The sequence below is a fragment of the Schistocerca serialis genome, chromosome 6 (genome assembly GCF_023864345.2).
Source record: "Schistocerca serialis cubense isolate TAMUIC-IGC-003099 chromosome 6, iqSchSeri2.2, whole genome shotgun sequence".
NCBI classification, from domain to species: domain Eukaryota; kingdom Metazoa; phylum Arthropoda; class Insecta; order Orthoptera; family Acrididae; genus Schistocerca; species Schistocerca serialis.
Window position 1 is genome coordinate 87,920,158 of NC_064643.1, and position 19,427 is coordinate 87,939,584.

Sequence of the window (19,427 nt, forward strand, 5' to 3'; positions counted from 1 at the left end):
GAACGTTTTTGTCTACCGTTATACATGTCGCTGTTGTTTATGTTCTGACTCATTTGCGTTGTTTCTACTTTACTGTCATCTGTTCATACTGTTTTGTGGCAAAATAAAAGAAACCTTCGAAAACTACGATTTCTTGCTTTAATTTTGGACACCATCTTAATTTGTTATGAGCAATATTTTCCATCAATTCAGTTTATGTAATAATATTTTCCAGAAAAAGGTCCCGAAATATATTTTTACGGCGTGAAGGGGAGGGGGAGGGGAGGCGTGCGCAGGTTTGACGACTGCACGTGGGGAGACTCTCTTCTCTCTTCAGTTACAGTAGACTTTTCACAGTCACAAATGCACTCTGAGACAAATTGTGTAAGTCAATAACGCGTCCATGGCCTACCATGGAGGACAACGAAATAAGGTTAAAATGGCTCTGAGTACTATTGGACTTAACTTCTGAGGTCATCGGTCCCCTAGAACTTAGAACTACTTAAACCTAACTAACCTAAGGACAACTCACACATCCATGCCCGAGGCAGAATTCGAACCTGCGACCGTAGCGGTCTTGCGGTTCCAGACTGTAGCGCTTAGAACCGCTCGGCCACACCGACCGGCCAACAAAATAAGGCGTAGAATGCTGACGACATTGTGCTGTGAAGGTGCCGCGGATGACAACCATAGGGGTCGTTCTATGAAACGAAACAACACCCAGCACCACTACTCCTGATTGTCTGGCCGTATGGCGAGCGACAGTCAGGTCGTATCTCACCAGTATCTAGGGCATCTTTGCTGGTAAACGGGGCTCAGTTCTACATCTACAGATCGCAAGCCACCGTACCGTGTGTGGCGGTGGGTACCGCGTACTGGTACTACTAGTCATTCCCTCCCCTGATTCACACACAAATACAGCAAGGGATAAACCACTGTCTATATACCTCCATATGGGACCTAATTTCTCGTATTTTATCTTCGCGGTCCTCACGCGCAATATATGTTGGCGGCTGTAGAATCGTTCGGTAGTGAGCTTCAAAGGCGGTTCTGTAGAGTTTCTCAATAGTGTTCCTCGAAGAGAACGTCGCCTTGCCTCCAGGGATTCCCGTTTGAGTTCCCGAAGCCTCTCGGTAACACTGTAGGCTGTTTAGGTTTTTATGTTGCTAACGCCACGTAGCGCTCTGTATGAAAATCACTGACTGTGCTGTGTGCAGTCTGTAGCTGGTTTGCATTGTTGGAAAATTTGCTATTGTACCGTTGGGGTGTTGGATGAGAACAGCGCATAGCGTTGCGCAGTTGGAGGTGAGCCGCCAGCAGTGGTGGATGTGGAAAGAGATGATTCAAATGCCTCTGAGCACTATGGGACTTAACATCTGTGGTCATCAGTCCCCTAGAACTTAGAACTACTTAAACCTAACTAACCTAAGGACATCACACACATCCATGCCCGAGGCACGATTCGAACCTGCGACCGTAGCACTCGCGCGGTTCCGGACTGAGCGCCTAGAACCGCTAGACCACCGCGGCCGGCTGTGGGAAGAGAGATCGCAGAATTTTGAGGGCGGACGATCTGGACGTGTGTCCGCCAGAGAAAGGAAATTTGTAAGACTGGATGTCATGAACTGATATATATATATATATACACTCCTGGAAATTGAAATAAGAACACCGTGAATTCATTGTCCCAGGAAGGGGAAACTTTATTGACACATTCCTGGGGTCAGATACATCACATGATCACACTGACAGAACCACAGGCACATAGACACAGGCAACAGAGCATGCACAATTTCGGCACTAGTACAGTGTATATCCACCTTTCGCAGCAATGCAGGCTGCTATTCTCCCATGGAGACGATCGTAGAGATGCTGGATGTAGTCCTGTGGAACGGCTTGCCATGCCATTTCCACCTGGCGCCTCAGTTGGACCAGCGTTCGTGCTGGACGTGCAGACCGCGTGAGACGACGCTTCATCCAGTCCCAAACACGCTCAATGGGGACAGATCCGGAGATCTTGCTGGCCAGGGTAGTTGACTTACATCTTCTAGAGCACGTTGGGTGGCACGGGATACATGCGGATGTGCATTGTCCTGTTGGAACAGCAAGTTCCCTTGCCGGTCTAGGAATGGTAGAACGATGGGTTCGATGACGGTTTGGATGTACCGTGCACTATTCAGTGTCCTCTCGACGATCACCAGTGGTGTACGGCCAGTGTAGGAGATCGCTCCCCACACCATGATGCCGGGTGTTGGCCCTGTGTGCCTCGGTCGTATGCAGTCCTGATTGTGGCGCTCACCTGCACGGCGCCAAACACGCATACGACCATCATTGGCACCAAGGCAGAAGCGACTCTCATCGCTGAAGACGACACGTCTCCATTCGTCCCTCCAATCACGCCTGTCGCGACACCACTGGAGGCGGGCTGCACGATGTTGGGGCGTGAGCGGAAGACGGCCTAACGGTGTGCGGGACCGTAGCCCAGCTTCATGGAGACGGTTGCGAATGGTCCTCGCCGATACCCCAGGAGCAACAGTGTCCCTAATTTGCTGGGAAGTGGCGGTGCGGTTCCCTACGGCACTGCGTAGGATCCTACGGTCTTGGCGTGCATCCGTGCGTCGTTGCGGTCCGGTCCCAGGTAGACGGGCACGTGCACCTTCCGCCGACCACTGGCTACAACATCGATGTACTGTGGAGACCTCACGCCCCACGTGTTGAGCAATTCGGCGGTACGTCCACCCGGCCTCCCGCATGCCCACTATACGCCCTCGCTCAAAGTCCGTCAACTGCACATACGGTTCACGTCCACGCTGTCGCGGCATGCTACCAGTATTAAAGACTGCGATGGAGCTCCGTATGCCACGGCAAACTGGCTGACACTGACGGCGGCGGTGCACAAATGCTGCGCAGCTAGCGCCATTCGACGGCCAACACCGCGGTTCCTGGTGTGTCCGCTGTGCCGTGCGTGTGATCATTGCTTGTACAGCCCTCTCGCAGTGTCCGGAGCAAGTATGGTGGGTCTGACACACCGGTGTCAATGTGTTCTTTTTTCCATTTCCAGGAGTGTATATAATGTCTTTTGAACATTATTAAGGTAATCTTTCATTTGCTGACTATGCCTGTTAGTAGTTAGTGCCTTCCGTAGTTAGAATCTTTTATTTAGCTGGCAGTATTGGCGCTCACTGTATTGCAGTAGTTCGATTAACGAAGATTTTTGTGAGGTAAGTAAATCATGAAAGGTATAGGTTATTGTTAGTCAGGGCCATTCTTTTGTGGGGATTATTGAAACTCAGATTGCGTTGCGCTAAAAAATATATTGTGTGTAAGTTTACTGTTGATCATTATGTAAAGAGAGAAATGTCTGAGTACGTTCATTTTTGCTCAGCTGTTTCAAAATAAAATAACGTAAGAGGCTGACCAACACAGTCATTTATAATTTTCGAAAGGGGACGTTTCAACACTTACGCGTAGCTCGAACCTTGCGGTAACAAATTTAGCATCCCGCCCCTGAATTGCTCCTCTGTCTTTCTTCAATCCTACCTTGTACGGATCCCAAACGCTCGAGCAGTACTCAAGAATAGGTCGCACCAGCGTCGCGACGATGCATTACTTATCACTGAAGAATACTCTAATTAATGACATTCCAGGACGAAGACGTGTCTGGAGACGCCTCAGGGTGTGGTGGGTTACCACCTTCACTGTCGCCCACCATAGGGTGCAACAACCAGAAGTAATGGTCTGGGTTGCCATTTTATTTCATAGCAGGATTCCCTTGGGTGTCATCGGCGGCACCTTTACAGCACAGCAGTACCTCGACGGTATTCTACGCCCCATGTTGTTGCTCTTCAGAGCGAGCCATCATCGGTTCAAATGGTTCAAATGGCTCTGAGCACTATGGGACTTAACTGCTGAGGTCATCAGTCCGATAGATCTACTTAAAACTAACTAACCTAAGGACATCACACACATCCATGCCCGAGGCAAGATTCGAACCTGCGACCGAAGCGATCGTGCGGTTCCAGACTGTAGCGCCTAGAACCGCTCGGCCACCCTGGCCGTCGCCATGATCGGCTTACGTTCCAGAAATATAATGCTCACCCGCACACGGGAAGAGTTTCCGTTGCTTATCCTCGCGCTTGCCAAACCCTGGCCAGTATTGCGGTCGGATCTCCGGCAGCTTGAGAACTATTTGAGCGTAATGGACAGGGCCCTCCAACCATCTGGGGATTTTGACGACCTAACGTCCCAATTCGACAGAATTTGGAAAAATATCCGCCAGGGGTTCTTCCAATGACTCTATCATCAGTACCATGTGAAATAAATGATTGCATAAGGGCCAGAGATTGACCAATGCATTATTAACTTCGTCAAGTTGGTTTTTTTCTCTTGAAAAAATCATACAATTTTCATGAAATTGTAATCGTTTACAGAGATGGTGTCATCGTCTTCTGGATGGAGGCAGACGGACAGGTAGCACAGGGCGAGCTTGACGGTCTGGTGTCGCCCTGACTCTTTGCCGGGGACACTGAGCCTGTGCGCGTGTGGCAGCGGACACTGGGGCGCCACGGCTATAGACCTCTTGTGAAGTGACTCCCCCGTTCAAAGCTAGCTCCCCGGGGCGGTAATGATTCTAATTTACATTTTGTTTGCCGCCGTCCAGTTAATGAATTCCCTGCGGCTAAACATTCATCCGCCGGCGGCGCGGAATCATATTAAGCACCACGGAGGGCGCAGAGCGAGGGGTACACGAATGTGCAAAAGCGAGGAACGGTGGAGGGGAGCGGATAGGGGAGCGCCAGGGCAGATTGCCAGTGTGTGTGAGGGTGGGGCGACACGCGCAAAAAAAGGGCGTGCTCCGGTCCGTCCTTTGTCGTCGCAGCTTTTGCGCCGCTGCTATCAAACGAATGTTATGAAAATCGCATTTAGCTGCGTATAAACACCAGAGATCATTTGCATGCTAATTCTCGCAGTACTACAACCGGCGATCAGAGAATCTGTCGTGGGACCTGCTTTTTTCCTCTTTTTTTCTTTTTTCTTTCGGTACTAGCTTCATTTCAGATATAGCTGCGTGGGTCAGACATCAAACAGTTAAATGGAAAAAAAGGTGATAACAATTTCTGATTCCACGTACTGATTTTCGAGATTGCATACAGGCAACGATTTCATAGACACCTTAGCACTCAGAAGCAAAATTTGGATTCTCACAGTTATAGGAGACACAGCATATTCGGATCATGCGCCAACTTCGAAACACAGTTCACGCCTGTAGTACTGAAACTTGCTTACTTGATCCAGTTGAAGCTATTTACTTTTCCTATGGCCTTTGGTTTTTTTTCGTTGTATTAGGTGTCACTATGGCCAGACTCAAAGTCGCCAATTTTTAATGACCACAACAAGCTACTGTGAAAAGATCAGTTAATCCCATACTCGAACTCGTCAACTCTGTATGAAGGTGGCACACCGATCTGACCCTGCGTATTTGTCAACGAGGATGGTGTTCCTGACCCTAGCCGAACTCGTCAGTCCTGTGAATGACAGCAATTTGCTAGCATCTGTGCACAATCAAACAAGTTTCGTTGTGTAGTACAAGTTATTCATCGAAGCGAAAAATGTGGCAGAAAGTCACGTTTTGCAATTTCTTTTTAGTGATCGTGGTAAGTTAACATTTAAAATGCGATGCTTATAAATTCAAAGCTTACAGAAGAATTCTACGAACTGGAGAATGTCGATGGATGCTGTCCTAAAAATGCACTGTGTTCTGTTAAATTAATTACTGTTGGCAGCGGAAACTTATTTTCGCGTGTGGAAGATACTCACGACCACACACCAGTTCCAGAACTCTTGTTAAACAAGAAAACGTTATCGAATTCAGTTAAAACAAAAGGTGAAGATTTGGATGAAATATCTTCAAAGATTATACGCAAAGAAGTAGATGACATTTCGTCAATCGCGAACGCAAGGATGACGCGTGTATCACTCACGCTTGATTATAAAGTGTACCGAAACTGCTATAATCTGCAATCGAAAAACATATTGGCTTATCGTAGATGCAGGTCACGTCTACAATAGGCGAAACCTTTGTCCTGGATAATGAGATGGAAAATGATCATGTTGTTTTTTCAGTTAACTCCAATCTATAGTGCCTTTGTCAACAGAAATCTGTAATTATGAACTGCACTTTACAATATGCAGCGAAAGACTTTCTCCAGTTATTCACGATTCACAGTTACTCTAGAGATTCTTACATACCGTTTGTGTTTAGCCTTATAAAAGGTCGCAGTGGTTAGACACTGGACTCGCATTCGGGAGGACGACGGTTCAATCCCGCGTCCGGCCATCCTGATTTAGGTTTTCCGTGATATCCGTAAATCGCTCCAGGCAAATGCCGGGATGGTTCCTTTGAAAGGGCACGGCCGACTTCCTTCCCCTTCCTTCCCTAATCCGATGATACCGATGACCTTGATGTCTGGTCTCCTTCTCCAAAAGAACCCAGCCCAACCCTTACAAAAGGTAAGAAGATGGAAACCTAGTCGAAAATTGTGAAATGTGTTCAAGATATATGTAGGAAGAGGGAACTTCGTTTTAATCCAGAAACGCAGCTAACTGACTTTGAACAGTCCATCCACAAATATCGAACCGGGCGGAGTGGCCGAGCGGTTAAAGGCGCTACAGTCTGGAACCGCACGACCGCTACGGTCGCAGGTTCGAATCCTGCCTCGGGCATGGATGTGTGTGATGTCCTTAGGTTAGTTAGGTTTAAGTAGTTCTAAGTTCTAGGGGACTGATGACCACAGCAGTTGAGTCCCATAGTGCTCTGAGCCATTTGAACCATAAATATCGATGTTGCGTTCCCGTTAATCTCGTTTACTGATTTTCTGTTTCACCTGGCTCAAGCTTGGTAACTATTGAGTAAAATTTTAATTGTTATTTTAAGAAAACTGTGTTACTGTTGAACGAGAAACGGCCATAATTAGTACAGAAGAATATTTGCGTTTCTACAAACACAATAGAATACAGTTAACCCTAAAATGACGTTATTCCTATAATTTTCTATACATCATTCATGCTTTCAAGAATTGTGCTCCTAGTTTAAGTCGTGGATTTTAAAGAAACTTTGTCCTTTTAATGTACTCACACATTATTGCTTATGTGGTTCAGGTGGCGAAAAACACAAACACGTGACTTCGCGTCGACGTACAAAGGCCTGAACAGTGAAAAAAGTCAATGGCAGCATTACTTCTTTGGACTTAACTACTTCAATCCTTAGGATGTTACAGTTGTTTTCGTTGACCTGGTCAGCACAGAGTCGCAAGATCAAAAACACACCAAATTTGCCGATTATGGAACTCAAAATTAAATTGATACGAAGAAGAAGCCGCATTTCCCTCTCACGCTTGGACGGGAGAGTGGGTTTCCTTATGGAGAAAGACTAAACGCTTTTGAAAGCTTTCATTCCCGGTTCATCGCTTCGTGTCAGTCTCTTAACCCAGACATCTTCAAATATTGGAGAAGGTCTGAAGCATAAAGAAACTGGAAGAGGCAAGCTTTCCTAAAGCAGAAATTAGATTTACTTAGAGGCTTATAGAATTTGTAAAATGCGTTACATACAAATCATAAGATAAAAGATGCACAGTTGTTTTCAATACATATTACTGTAGATGAAATTACAATAAAATCCCTGTCTTTATGTTGGACTTGTTACCTTTTATATCTTGGTCACTGGTTGCAGTATTTACGATATTCCTTAGAAACATTGTAAATAGTGGTAGAGGCCTTGGACTTGCTCCATTAAGATTTATAAGCGTTTGTGAAGTTTGTGCAGCTGGTCCGTCACGAACAGGTGGAAGCTGCCAAGGTGCTGCGCGCCGCTCACGTTGCGCTTTGGGGAGAGTTGCCGGATTCGAGTGTTTCGTTTTCCACCAGCAGGTAGAATTTGCCGAATTCGGGCGAGTCGATCACTAGCAGCCCGTTGCCCTATTCCTCGTTAATTAATTATATTTACATTATTATTCCCAGACTGAATCCTCCATCCTGCAGTTGAGTGTGTGCTTCTTTGAAACTTCCTGGCAGACTGAAACATAGCGCTGGCCCGGAGTCGAATCCGGAACCTTTCGCGGACAGTGCTCTCAACAACTAAGCTATCCAGGCACGACTCACTATCCCCGCCCCCCCCCCACGACTTCATTTCCGCCAGTACTTCCTCTCTTACGTTCCAAACGCCACAGAAGTTATCCTGCATACGTTGCATGACCAGCACTCCTGGAAGCAAGTACGGTATATTACCGAGAGATGGCTTAACACAGGCTAGGAGAGACTTCCAGATTGACTTCCAGCAGAATGGGCATTGTTTTGAGTCTTTCAAGACTAAAGCTGTTTGCGGGGCAGGAAACGAACCTGAAAATTTGGAAAATAGGAAAATGGAACTGGCGAAAGTAGAGCTGTGAGGTCTCTTCATGGGTCGTAGCTGCATAGCTCAGCAGAAAAAAATTCTTTTAGTAGAAGCACTCTTCAGGTCCGTCAGATACACCGACTGACAAAAATATGAAGCACTCAGATGACATGGAAGAGTGCCTATGTTGCTTTGATCACGTACACAAAATCGTCCGATATGTAAACGATGAGTTACAATTCCTTGTGACAGGTGGCACAGCCGGTCACTAGAATGCATTAGTGTCGTTCGTATTTATTGTCAGTACCAATCCGAGTAGGGTATAGCCGTATAAGGGACGAGAACAGAGAGTCAGATATTGTATGAGAGATGCTGTGTACCCCTTTGAGACAGCGTTATCAGCATCTGACAAATTCTGGGAAGAGCGTCATTGTGGATTTCCATTCGATCAACTAATCGAATCGTCGAATATCCAGATTTATGAGGTATGGGAACCTGAGTGCAGGCTCATTCGTCATCCCCGTTCCTGTAGACCACGTCTGACGACCACGAGGGAGGACGGCCGCGTAGTCCACGAGACACATCGTAACCCCTTCACATCCGAGAACATCTGAAGCACTCCCTACAACATTCCGTGTCATCCCATTACCCAACACCACACCATTGACCAGAGACAAACGGCAGTGGGAGCAGGCAAATACCGTCCCATGCCATCAACACCACAACACAAACGGGTGCACGTTGAGTGGTGTCGCGACGGGAAAGAATGTGTCACAGATAACTTGTGTCACACGGTGTTTCAGCGATGAATCGCGGTTCCTCAACACCCCGGGTAACTATCGTCGGGGAGTGTTGCAGCTACCTTGGATGACGTCTCGTTCTTTCAGCGATTTGGAGGGGCACAGCGATGTTACTGCTGGCGTCTCGGTGGGAGGAGCCTTCGGATATGACTCCAGGACACGGACGATTGTGAGTGAGGCAACTCTGACTGCAAAACGGTACGCCACGGACGTACAGCGATTTAATATTAAAAGACTACGACCAAGGTGTGGACGGGGCCAAGGAACTGACATATCAGACGTGATTTAACACATAAATAATTTATTCATAACATACAGTACATAACACCAACTACGTAAATCCAGGTTCGATGCTTACAATTGCCCAAAATGGGAGGGCCACCACTTTCGGATTGGAAAGGCTTTAATTTAAGAAACTAAAACGCCTACTATAATTTTAAAAAAATAATAATAACACAACACATAAGTAAGCGCTAAGTGAACGCACTCTTAAATCTTTAATTATTAATCACAAAGCGTGGGTTTACCACATTTAAATTCTCATTGCAATCTAAAACATAAATACATGAATTCACAACACAGCATGGCTTCAAACTTTCTACCTGGACAACCTATGGTCCTAAAACTTTCGTATTACATTCCAGCCAATCACATTAATAACTTAAAAGCACGGCTGGTAAAATACAAACGATTGTACTATAATCAATTTTAATAATCCACAATCACTCAAAAAACAACATCAGAAGTTCGATACGGAGCATGTAAGCCTGTTTATACAATCTTTCGGACAAAAATAGACACTAGGGCCACCATAACAGAAGTGCGATAGTTGCTTTTAGGATAGGTGCTCCCATTGGCTTAATCACTGAGCAGATATTTACTTAAGTGACAGGTAAGATAGTTAATGCAAATAGAAGGTTGCTCTAAAGTTTTTTTTCCTCCCTTTTAACAAGGGGGTTTTAGTAAGGTGGAAATTACACTTTGAGGAGACGCAATAGCAATCTAGCGGGCACGCCTTCACGAGGACGCCATGCCACTACACACGTACTAAACTAGCCGCGTGTCCGCTGTTCAAATCAAACATTAACAACACAGTTCCATATTCCTGACACCCAAATCGTCGGGATCAAAACAAAACCAAAAGTCCCAAGAGCGCAAGATCCAGCATCACTTCAGAACAGATCTTACTTCATGCGGTTGCCTTCACAAATACCGGTATCGAAATGAAAACAAGAACGCGTGACAACATTCCCTAATCAGCACAATGTTCTTCTTTAGGTCCCGGTAGCGCTAGACAACGCTAACATGCCAATGTTAACAAACCTCTAAGGCAACACCCTCCAACTGACAAGCCGAAACTAATGTGACCCCTTACCAGCTCCGTGACAGGACTCGAACCCCCAACTACTGTCAGTGCAACTCACTTAGAATAAATACAGCGCAAATAGTATGGCGGACACATACACCCAGTGATTAACAGAACACTAGACTGAACTAGAATTAACCTTAATAATACAGCACTAGATCTTGGGAGACAAGGAACTAACTCCCCACCCGAAACTCTGCAACCACAGGGCGGCAGGATGAACTACCAAAACATAGAAGTGCAAGCGTACACAAATAACTACAAAAATACACCACTACACTGGTTAGCAATGATGCGTGGAGGAATCAGCACTGTCAGAATTGCACCAGTGAACAGAACAGAGGATAGGCACAGCGGTGGCCACAAGGCGGGAAAGACGACTGGATGAACTCACTCCCAAAGCACGGTCAACTTGAACCATTCACACTTAACTTCTTTTCTCCTTCCCCTCAGCGCACTTCGTCGTTTGCCCGGGACTGCTGTGCACAATTCAGAGCCGTCCCCAGTCGTCCCGGTAGACACCGACCCAGCCGAACTGCTCCCGGACTCAAACCCTCTCCGAACGGCGGCTCCACCGCCCCGTGATGGTTACTGTTTGTTTGCCTTCATCGACGCAGGCGATGATTAGACTGCCATCCGCCTCCCGCGGACAACCAGTGAAGAGTGGACAGAGGGGCCCAACCAGGCCGGCATTCCTCCACGGGTTGAAGTGCGGGTTCGATAACAACACCCGTAGGCGGAAGGCAGGATGTCGACGTCGCCAGAGCAGACACGAAGGCCACTGCGCGACATCCTCCTCCAGCGTGTTTTTTTTTTCTTTCGTTATTGTGATTTTTATCACCTTACACAAGGCGGGCTGTCAGCAGCTGAGTACGCCGCTCTTCGGCCTTGAGGTTGACAATAAGTAATACATAGAGGGGGCACAGAGAATACAATCAAAACGGCGGGCAAAACAATGGAGACACTAAAAAACAAAAAAAACATGGAGCCGTTCACGCTGGACGAGAAAACATCACTGACACTAGTTGACACGGCGCACAAAACATGGATGATGGCGACGGTACACGTGAACAGTGGCGGCGTGATGGCGAACAAACACTAAACACAAACGAAGGCACACACATGAGACACTGATGGCGATGACCTCCGGCGCGCGAATGTTCACTGTGCATGTGCGAGTCCGGGGACCTGCCAAGAGAGGAGGAGGAGGAAGGGGAGTGGGAGAGCGAGAGGGGAGAGCAGAGATGCCACGGGCAGGGGAGATAGGGGGACAGAGGAAGGGGGAGGGGAAGCCCAGGGGAAGAGGGGTGGAGGGAGGGGATGGGGGAAAAGGAAAGAGAAGGGAAGGGAAGATAAGGGAGGGAGGGTGCCTAAAGGAAAGGACACCGGAAGTGGGGGGTGGGGCAGGGTCAAAGTTGATAGGAGGGGTAGATGGAGGGGAGGAGGACATCATCAGGGAGGGGGAGCTGGTGGAAGCCGCCTTGGGAGAGGCTAAGGAGGGTTGAGAGATGGAGATCGGGTGGGACGTGGGAATACAGGCGCGGCAGCGAGCGGGGTGGGAGAGGATCGGGGAGACTAGCGGGTGAGGAGGATCAAGCTTACAGGAGGCGTACAGGATCCGTATCCTTTCAAGGAAACGGAGGAGGTGGGGGAAGGGGATGAGATCGTACAGGATCCGTGTGGGGGAGGGGAGACGGATGCGATAGGTGAGGCGGAGAGCATGGCGTTCAAGGATTTGGAGGGATTTATAAAAGGTAGGGGGGGGGGCGGAAATCCAAGCCGGATGGGCATAACAAAGGATAGGGCGGATGAGGGATTTATAGGTGTGGAGGATGGTGGAGGGGTCCAGACCCCACGTATGGCCGGAGAGGAGCTTGAGGAGACTGAGCCGGGAGCGTGCCTTGGCTTGTCCTCCAGCGTGACCGCACTCGCCTATAAATAGTACCGGCCGAAGAGTCTGCTGCAGTAAACACCTGAGTCAGTCGTGTTACCAACCTATGGTTTCTAAGTACACCAAATACAGAACTCGCAATCGATATTGAGTACACTACGGGCGGGAGTTCAAACGAAAGAGCTTCATAAAAGACCAACCCTGAACAACCGCGGAAAAACGAAATAGAGGCGAAGCAATAAAAGACCACAACGAGATGCAAGAGCCCGATCGCGATCAAATACTATCGATTACCAAAAATATTGGCTCCACACGACGCTCAGGAAACGAGCCGTGGACAGACGGAAGTACACACGCCTCAATCTCGTATGTCACCTCTTACGCGACGGTATCGTGGTATCATTTATCAACAAGACGATACTCGTTTACCCATGGCACATGTTTCTATGGACTGACTGCCTAACGTTGAGGCCCTTCCACGGCCTGCAAGATGCACAGGGCTGTTCTCGACAGAACGTGTGTGGCACCAGCTCGATCATTAGTTCTGTCCCAGTGCCAATATCCGGCATATAGAGAACCTGTTACAACAGCTGGGGGCCAACTTGCTTTTGGGAAGGACACAATGGCTTTACGACAGCATTCCCAACCGATTTATGCCTCCACCCAGGCCAGAAGGGGTGCAACACCATTCTCATGCTGGCTCATAGTGTCACGTAGTCAAACAAATAACATCACGTACGTTCTCAAACCCATAAGTTCATTTTCGTTTCCTTCCTGCTTCTGGATGCTCCACTTTTTGTGCCAGGCGGTGTATACCGCTGAATAAGGCTTAGCCACAGCGCATGAGTTGCTTTCAGGACGAATATTTCTCTATACATCAGACTTTGTGCTATTTTGAATGTTTCAAGATTAAAGAGTATGTCGGACTGTGGACCGAAGCTGGACGTTTGGAATATAGTAGTGACGTACTATGAAGAGGTAAAGTCTTGAGAGTGGGTTGTAAGTTGTAACCCCATAGTTCAGCAGAAAAAGATCTTATTTCAGATTTCTCCAGATTCACCGAAAGTATTAACATATGCATTAATTGACAGTTCCTTCTGTTCTTGCTAGAATATTTTATACATTATGAACGAACAAACATGTGATGCTGCTGTGATATCAACAATATTTCTTATTTTAGAAGCAGGTTTTGGGCTGTTACACCATCGTCAGGTACAAAGATTTAAATACGTGTGGCTGTGACATTTTTGTGGGATCAAAGTTTTTAAAACACTTCAGCGGCGACGTATCTCACGTAGTTTCCAAGGATGACAATTGTTAATGTTAATTTAGAAACAAAACGAGAATGACTGTTCCAGTACAAATTCGACGTCAAAATATTTAGGTTAGGCAAATTATGTGAAACATTAAATAATGAACTACATAAGAAATTACAAAATTTATTTTTAGAAAAAAAAAGCCAGTTGAACACCATATAGTGAAAATTCATGAAATGTTCCAGGTGACTGACTGAACAAGATGATTTTGCCCTTAAATCGGTTAGTACTGCAGACAGGTACGACGAAACAAGTGATACTAAACAGGTAAATGAAAGAACTATAAGTATACAAAGTAAAATTTCAACAGGGCTAGTCAAACCACAATATCTGAAATGAAGGAAGAAATTGGTCGTGTGGGTAGGAGGGGAAATTTAGAAAAGTCGTCTGTATGCTATTACTAACAGTATCTGCAGTTGTAAGCGGTGAGTAAGGGAAGATTGTGAGATAATTCAGTACTAAGCTTGGGCTAGCGACCATTTCAAGGTGGTTTGTCTTTCTCCCTTTGTTGGTGTCATGTAAGACTTCATATTGCACCATGTAATTGTGATTTTTTTCGCTTTCCAAGCCTCCAACTTTTATGGCGCTCATTCAAGTGGGTGGTTATTGCCCTGCCAGAGTGACGTGTATCGTATTTGTCACAATTACAAGTGATTTTTCGTATTACACTCTTTTCCATAACTGAATTTCTGTCTTTACTATTGGGCAAAAATGTCCAGTAGTGTTGTGCATGTAAAATTATGTTTTAAAGTTCCTGGGTTTACTCTTTCTGTCCACATGCAGAGAGACTTTTCCTTAAAATGGAACTGTGCTCCATTTATTACGATTTCGCGGAGCTGTGCCGACGGAAGGGTACAGAATGGAGGAGATCTGTTGTTTTCTTTTTTATGCATTATGGAGTTCGTCAAGGCAGACTGGAAGTTGTCAGCTGTCATGGAGTTGGATATTAGGCGATGCATCATTGAATGAAAGGCAGTGTGTTTGTGGGTTACCGGACGTCGAGAAATGACAGTTATTACAATGTCGACTTCCTGCAAATCTTGAAAGCATAAGTGGTCCCACAGAGACCTATGGTAGGGCTAAATAATTTATGGAGTTAATTTCAAACTGCATTGTCAACTTGCATTTGGAATTCAGCTGCTTGACGAATGTTTGAAGTTGTCCGGTAGAGCTCGTCCGTGAGTACAACGCATTATTGACATACCTAGACCAGTATCCAACCTTGAAAGGGAGTGGTTTATTCTCCAAGAAATGATTTTCAAATTCGTCCATGAAGATTTCAGCTAGGACTATGGTGGGGGATCGCGAGTTATATACTGTCTGCACCTAACAAGTAAATACCTTTAAATGTATTAATCTACTAAAAAGTATCCACCTGTATATACTCCATATAATAAATAGATTACTGGCGCATATCTATCATAAAAAAGTGTACCATTTCAAACTATTTCAAGACATATTGCTTTGACAAGATGTTTATACATACCATCGGAATAACTGAATTCTAAAGCAGCAAGAGGTAGAGGTATGTTAAAATAATTTGTTGAACGCTGCATCCCTGCCTGATGTATTCAGTAACTAAATATAATTTTCCTTGTCTGAGCTAGTACGTTGTGTCCTGTTTCGTACCCATTTCTATCTTTTGTATTTTCAAGTAATAACCTTTAAGTACTGTAATATAATTTCCATTTCCATCAGCGTTTCTGTTGATAATAATATAGAGTATGAAAGAGATCATTAATCATAAAACTTTGCTGTTAATGGGCATTACCTGCCTGCACTGTTCACGGAACAGCACATTCAGAGGTTGGGCACTCTCATTGCTTACTTCTCACTAAAACTTCCATGTCTTCTATACCTAATGGACTTCAGTTATGATCAAATTTTTGTCCTTTAGGCCCGTAACATATGTTTTCACTACCAGGGTGCACATCAGATAATATAGAGACGCAAACATTAATGGTAAATGTGGCATGGTAGATAAAGGAACATACTTTGAGCACGAGGATTTCTTTTCATTAATGTCCTTCACACATGTAATTTACATCTTTACGAGAAGTGCTGTTATTAACGAGAGGGAATCAATTACCAGGACTAGGATCGAACTTTTTATGCACGGTAACTCAGAGTTGTTAAATGTTCGCCTCAACTTCATTAAGTTAGTTATACACACATGTGAGTCAACTAAATTACGAAATAGAATATCAATGTAATTGATAATACCTTCTGTAGATTTAATGTTCGACGTACGAGACGGCCATTACTCTCGTTGATTGTCAATATACGTGGCTCATCCATACAAGAAACAAGAAAAAGACATGGATTTAACTATGCATGCATGGTTTGGGACAGCATAAATTGGTGCAGGAAGGACGAGGGGATGTATGAGGCTATGATGGAACACATCAATGTGCATCCAATATATACTATAAGTGCGAAAGTTCGTGTACGAATATGTTTGTTATTCCTTCACGCTAAAGCTGCTGGACGGATTTGAAAGAAATTTGAAATGAGTTACCTTATACCTGGAATTAGCACGTAGGCTACTTTTCAAAGCGTATAGTACAAGATATTTATTGATTTGGAGAATATAACGCGAAATGTCGAACAATAATTATTCTTCGAAAACGATATTTACGCTTTGACTTTTGAACTGTGTAGTATTTGTGAAAATGGTTTGATTGTTTGGTATTTCCCACATAATACCCTTCAACGTAATGAATACGATGCTTATACAATCCTCAATGTTTTTAATCCATACTTCCGTACAAGACAGTTGCGCTTTAGCTGCAAAGTGGCACGCGTATCTTTTGTACTGATGAGTCAAAACATAATGGCCACTGCCCACCGCGAGGCTGAATGCCTCCTAGTGGTGTTTTGCGTACGTCACGCAGTAAGGAAAGAATATAAACGGAAGAGAGACGAGTGGACGATCATGACAGCGAAGACCCACTAATATAAGCAAACACTGCTGTGGCGCTACAGCTGGAAACGGAATCTCTGAAATGGCGAAGCTGGACGCCTGCTGTCGTACTGCTGTCGCGAGCACCAGTGGTAAGTGGTTGAAGGATGAGGAAATAATGAGTAGGCCTTATTGCACTGGACGACCTTGTTTCATCACAAAACGCAGAGCCGAAGGATCCCCAACTGTGTTACGCAGGATGGACAACGATCTGTGGCAGACCCGACGACGGTGTACAGATACAAGTATTTCGGACCACACCGCTCAAAGGCCATTGTTGAACATGGAGCTCTACATCACACGACCCCTATGTGTTCCTTCGTTGACACAACGACATCGGCGGTTATGATTCCAGCCAGCACAGCATCACTGATTCAGCACCAGGCATCATTAGAAAGGTGTCGCCTGTCGAATGAATCGCATTTCTCGTTCCACCAGGTCAATGGTTGGGTCCATACACCCCGTAATCCAGGCGAATGGTTGTACGAAACATGCACCACGCCACACATGCATACCGCTGGGGGCAGAATCGTGCTGTGGGGTACATTGAGTTGGGCTTCCACGGACTCTGTGGCGGTAATCGAAGGCGTAATGACAGCAATTAACTGCGCGAGTGTTATTGCGTACCACCTGCATCGCTTCATGCTTGTATTATCTCCCTGCAGCCATGACACCTTCCAACAGGATAACTCTCCAAGGTCAGAACCGTGAGGCATTATAGTGAACTCACATTGATGTCTCGGCTAGGAAATGTGCCGAATTGGGCGCAAGCTGCGTGTCCGTAAAATACAGTCCCGTAATTTGCCGGAATTACTTGACTTACGTGTAGACATCTGGTGCCACATACTTCTGGAATCCTGTCAAGGACTTGCAGAGTCCACACCAAGCAGAATCTCTGTTGTACTGTGTTCGAAAACTGGAACAACATGCTATTAAAAAGGCGGTCATAATGTTTTGGCTCACTGGTGTAACTTCTGAGACGACTAAAGACACACAACGTCGGTTTCATTTAAATACTGTACGACAAAGAGGTCGAGTCTTTACATATTTTAGTGAGGCTGGATTTGATTATGGTACGTGAGCGTATCCGCTGGTAACAGGCACACACGTGAGGGCAGATGACGTGATTGCACATACAAATACAAAATTTGCGCTGCACCGAAGTAGAAATCGTTATTTTCTTTTTTCTTCGAGTTAATAGGTTTGTTGCTCCTTCAAGCGGCTTGACGGGTCTGGAAGAACTTTGGGAACGTGACACATATGCTACCTTTTATTGCAGAAGAAAAGAAAAAATCACTGTTTCTGTGGCACGAACTAAAAAATCATCCATGAAATTTAGCAATCAAATGAATGCATTAAATTTGATGTAGAAATACAAGAATAAATCGGTGGGAGATATTAATAGAAAATTATTGATGAAGGACGTGGCGAGGTGAGCACTTACACTTCATTCGGTGCTGCGCTGACAAGGGACGACCCTACTAAACTTCCGATAGAGCTTATAAACTCGGTAAAGCTGTCGGGGGTGCCGTCCTACAAGTGGGAGATGAAGTTGGGTGTGTCTGTCGTACTCATGTGTAGCCTGGATGCACCAAGACAGCGCAATGGCACGAGGCTACGCATCACGGAGCTGAGAAGGCATATAGTGCAGACAGCCATCATCACCGACGAACCCAAAGGAGAGACTGTACTGACACCACGAATTCCTATCGTCCCAACAAATTTCCATTTCCACTTCAAAAGCTTGGAGTTCCCTATGAGAGTGACCTTCTCGTTCACTGTAAATAGGAGTCAAGGACGAACGTTAAGAGTGGCAGGTAGTTTTTTGGGCCGACCATGTTTTTCACAGGACTGCTTGCGTGTATCGAGAACCAGAAGTCTCTACATATACGCAGAGAACAAGAACTCTCGGATAGCTGTTTATAGACTTGGGGTGCCCCATAGAAGCAGACAAACCCGTCTACCTTTTCCCATCACCATCCCACGTTGTCAGACTTTCGAAGTTATACTGAGCTGAGCCAAATCACACGGCCACGCTGGAGGAGTACAGGCACAAAAAAGTATTAATTTTACAAAGGCAAAAAGGCTCTTTCTTCGCTGAAGCCATGTCGTCTTTTCACTCAGGTGATGTGTGGTACTGACTGCAGATAACACAGCAAGAGTCCTTCTGGTGTGGAACGGTTCGGAATGCATCATTTTCAAGCCCTAGCATCCAAAGTACATTTCGCGATTTTTTTCCGCTCCATAAAGGAACTGATTGATTGTTTTCAGCTTGTTGAAAGAAAACATTTTATAAAGTCATTATCATTAATGTCATATAAAATGAAATTATTTAGCAACTACTTCATATTCAATACATCAAGTAATCTGTGAAGCTGCTGAAAGCTGGGGGCTTGCACGTCTCACCTTCCAGATATGTATACACTGCATCCTTCGTTATTCTCATCACCATTAGTTTGATATCTCATATACCTAGTAGATTTAATACGTTATGGACTAGAACTTTCATAAATTTACAGCATAGTGGGTGATCAGTTAAGCAAGTGCCAAATGTTAGTTTAATCTCTCTACTGGTCAAAGCTTTTGTAATAGCAACGGAATTACTTACATGTGAATTCTGTCTTTATAAAAGGAGGCAGGTTTTGAGCATCACATGAGCGTAAGAATTTAAAATTTTAAATAATCATTATATATGACATGCCTACGCCTTACGTCTGCTGATTC